The 4,080-nt window shown below is 41.7% G+C and overlaps 1 non-coding gene across 1 annotated transcript; it reads right to left on the reverse strand.

The window, feature by feature from the left end:
• Window positions 1-1,750: 1,750 nt before the first annotated feature.
• Window positions 1,751-1,857, reverse strand: LOC148572074 (small nucleolar RNA R71). The gene has a single exon (XR_015880535.1). It is a non-coding gene; the product is annotated as a small nucleolar RNA R71 (small nucleolar RNA).
• Between the last annotated feature and the right edge of the window lie 2,223 nt (window positions 1,858-4,080).

Consider the following 4,080-nt stretch of genomic DNA (forward strand, 5'->3'; position numbering starts at 1 on the left):
TCCATTCGATGCCGTGATTAGCGTGTTGAGTAGTTTCAAATCTTCTAAGGCAGGAATGACTCAAAGGATGGAAAGAAAACATACAAAAATGGAAGGAAAGCACAAAATGGAGTCCTTGAAGAAACTGGCATCCACGCGATCGCATAGACGATGCGATCACATGCCAAGCGCGAATCAACAGCGACGCGGCCGCATGACTGACGCGACCGCGTGACAAGAAAAGCTCCGAACTGACGCGACCGCGTGACCCACGCGGATGCGTGACAGAGGCCACGCACCAGAAATTGTAGAAAACGCTCATAGCGAATTCTGAGGCCCTTTTTGGCCCAAATCCAAGTCCAGAAGGCATAGACCAGAGGTTATGAAGTGAGGGAATGCATCCATCCAGGGAGAGCTCGCCAATTTTTACTTTCCATGAATTATATTTAGTTTTGAGGGAGGTTCTCTCCTCTCTCTTTAGGATTAGGATTTAGATTTAGGATTTTTATTCGCTTTCAGGATTATCTCTTTTAATCAGGTTCAATATTCCTTTTATTTACTTTTGCAAGCTACTTTATGAATCCTTTCATGTTACAGATTACTCTTTTATTAATGTTATTTGAGGTATTTCAGTTTAATGTTGATTTCTCTTATTTATGCTATTGTTGCTTTTACTTTGAAGACATTTTTATTCTAAGTAGATTTATTTTTCTCCTTTTGGTCTTGGTTAAGAAATCAGTAATTCAGGAGTTATCAAACTCAAACGTGATTGATAATTGTTATCTTTGTTAATTGAATTGAACTTCAATAATCCCAATCTTTTCTTAGGAAATAAATAGGATCCAAAGATCAAACCAATTAATCCCTTGACCCTCCTTTATCTTAGTAAAGGTTAACAAAGTGGAATAAAGATTCAATTCTCATCATCATTGATAAGGATAGCCAGGATAGGACCTCTAATTTTTCATACCTTGCCAAAAGTTTATTTATAGTCATTTATTTATTTCACTTGCTATTTAAATTACTTGTTCTTCATTTACTTTAATTGCTAATTAAACTATTCGTTCTTCATTCTTGAAACCCCCATTTACAATCTCCATAGCCAATAATAAGAACATACTTCCCTGCAGTTCCTTGAGAAGACGACCCGAGGTTTGAATACTCGGTTATCAATTATAAAAGAGGTTTGTTACTTGTGACAACCAAAACGTTTGTACGAAGGGATTTTTGTTGGTTTAGAAAGTATATCTACAACGTGACTGTTTTATTAAAATTCTTTACTGGCAAAAATCCTAACGTCAAGTACTTTGAAACAAACATGGATGAGAATATGGAGAACCATCATGAAGAAGAGGCTTACAACCATGGCAGAGAAGGTCCAGCGCATCAGGCTGGACAAGAGAGAAGAGTTATGGGCTTTTACATCAACCCAAATCCAGGAAACTATGGAAGTAGCATCCAAAGGCCAACCATACATGCCAACAACTTTGAACTAAAGCCACAGCTCATCACCCTTGTTCAGAACAATTGTTCATTCGGAGGAAGTGTCCAAGAAGACCCCAATCAACATCTAACCACCTTCCTGAGGATATGCGATACTGTGAAATCTAATGGTGTTCACCCTGACACCTATAGACTACTTCTGTTTCCCTTCTCACTCAAGGACAAAGCATCTAAATGGCTGGAATCCTTTCCAAAGGAGAGTTTAGCAACCTGGGAAGACGTGGTGAACAAATTCTTGGCAAGATTCTATCCTCCTCAACGAATCAACAGGTTGAGAACTGAGGTACAAACCTTCAGGCAGCAAGATGGTGAGACTCTATATGAAGCATGGGAGAGGTTTAAGGACCTGACAAGAAGATGCCCGCCAGATATGTTAAATGAATGGGTGTAGTTACATATTTTCTATGAAGGCCTTTCGTATGAATCAAAGAAGGCAGTGGACCACTCATCCGGGGGATCTCTGAACAAGAAGAAGACCATTGAAGAAGCCATAGATGTCATTGAGACTGTAGCAGAGAATGACTACTTCTATGCTTCTGAAAGAGGCAACACTAGAGGAGTGATGGAGCTAAACAATGTGGATGCACTGCTAGCTCAAAACAAGCTTATTACCAAGCAGCTGACTGACCTTACTAAAAAGATGGAGAGGAATCAAGTGGCAGCAATCACCACCTCAGCAGCAGCTCAAGAAGGAGTGAATGAAGAAGCAGAGGGTGATCAGGAACAAGCCAACTACATTGGAAATTCACCTAGGCAGCACCATAACCCATACTCCAAAACATATAATCCCGGTTGGAGGAACCACCCAAAATTTGGTTGGGGAAACCAACAGGATCAAGGCCAAGATCAGAGACGCCACAACCCCAACAACAATGCAGCTCACCAACACTCCAAACAGAGGTCATATCAACACCCACCTAACAACACTTCTTAACATCCATACCAAAGTCAAAATGACCCTTCTCATCCTTCCAATCTCAACTCTCCATCATCGGAAGAAAGACTATCAAGGATTGAGACTCTACTTGAGGGCATATGTAAGGAAATTCAAGATAACAAGGTGTTCAAGGAGGAGGTGCGAGCCAATATCAAGAACCAGGGAGACACCATCAAGAGGCTGGAGTTTCAAGTGGGATACCTTTCTGAGAAGATCCCCAAACCTACTGATAGCTTCCCAAGTGACACAAAAAAAAATCTGAGAGGTGAAGTAGGTCAAATGGGAAGATTGCAAGATGGTTACTATAAGTGATAAGGAGACTGAGGAAGAGCCGAACAAACCATTAGAACAACTTGAAGATACATCAGCAGGAAAGCAGGAAGAGAATCATCAAGAAACCACAATCACACAGAAGGAGCTGCTGATACTCTATGCACCCTTTCCCCAAATACTCAATGGTGGTGTAGAGAAGAGAATATACTCAAGGTTTCTTGACATGTTTGCATCTCTCCATGTAAACATACCATTCATCAAGGCCCTCCAACAAATGCCCTCATACATTAAGTATATATAGGAGCTGCTAACCAGGAAAAGCTCACTCAAGGGAGGACAAACAATAGTGATGAATAAGGAGTGCAGTGCTCTTACTCAAATAGAGTTGCCTACAAAAAGGAAGGACCCAGGGAGTTTTCACATCCCCTGTGCCATAGGAGAAACACTGATTGATAAGGGACTCTGTGACCTCGGAGCAAGCATCAACTTAATGCCTCTATCTCTAATGAAGAAGCTGCAGATCAATGAGCTAATGCCCACAGATGTAGTCATCAGGCTGGCTGACAAAACTCAAAAACAAGCAGTGAGAGTGGTTGAAAATGTGTTGGTGAAAGTGGGAAACTATTTCCTCCCCACAGATTTTGTCATATTGGAAATGGAAGAGAGTCCCATCCATCCAATCATATTGGGAAGACCGTTCCTAGCTACAGCCAGAGCACTCATAGATGTGGAGCGAGGAGAGCTAATACTGAGGATACATGATGCACAACTCGCATTCAATGTCTTCAAACCCTCACAAGAAGCAGACCAGGAAAACAAGGAACCAAGGGAAAATCACAACAAAGCACTGGTGGAAGAAACAAGTACTGAAGCACAAAATGTACACCTGAGAATCCCCTTGGTTGATAAGGAAAACAGCCAGAAGGTGTCACAGCCAAAGAAAACTCAAGTGGAACCAAAACCACCAGAATCAGATAAGACCAGCAACAAAATCTCCCTAGGACAAGAGACCACAAAGAGCAGGATAATAGCAAAAGAAACAAAAAATAAGGCACCAAGGAGATGGAGGAACAAGAAGATCCCTATAGAAGATTTCTCTCCAGGGGATAAAGTGATCTCAGCTTACTTCCCAAATATCCCATCTCATCTCCCCACCATCCCATCTCAGCTACCCAAGGTCTTCACCATCAACAAAGTTCTCTCCCTAGAACATGTAGAGTTCCTTGATAAAGCCAATAGATATAGGTTTACTGCAAGAGGAGAAGATCTGAAGCACTACCAACCACCCTGACAAAAGACAGAACGTCAAGCTAGTGACGCTAAAGAAGCGCTTCATGGGAGGTGTTCATACCCTGGGTCGAGCTACCCGACCTGGGATGATTGGCGAC

The sequence above is a fragment of the Arachis ipaensis genome, chromosome B3 (genome assembly GCF_059453495.1).
Source record: "Arachis ipaensis isolate K30076 ecotype BB chromosome B3, ASM5945349v1, whole genome shotgun sequence".
Classification (NCBI taxonomy): domain Eukaryota; kingdom Viridiplantae; phylum Streptophyta; class Magnoliopsida; order Fabales; family Fabaceae; genus Arachis; species Arachis ipaensis.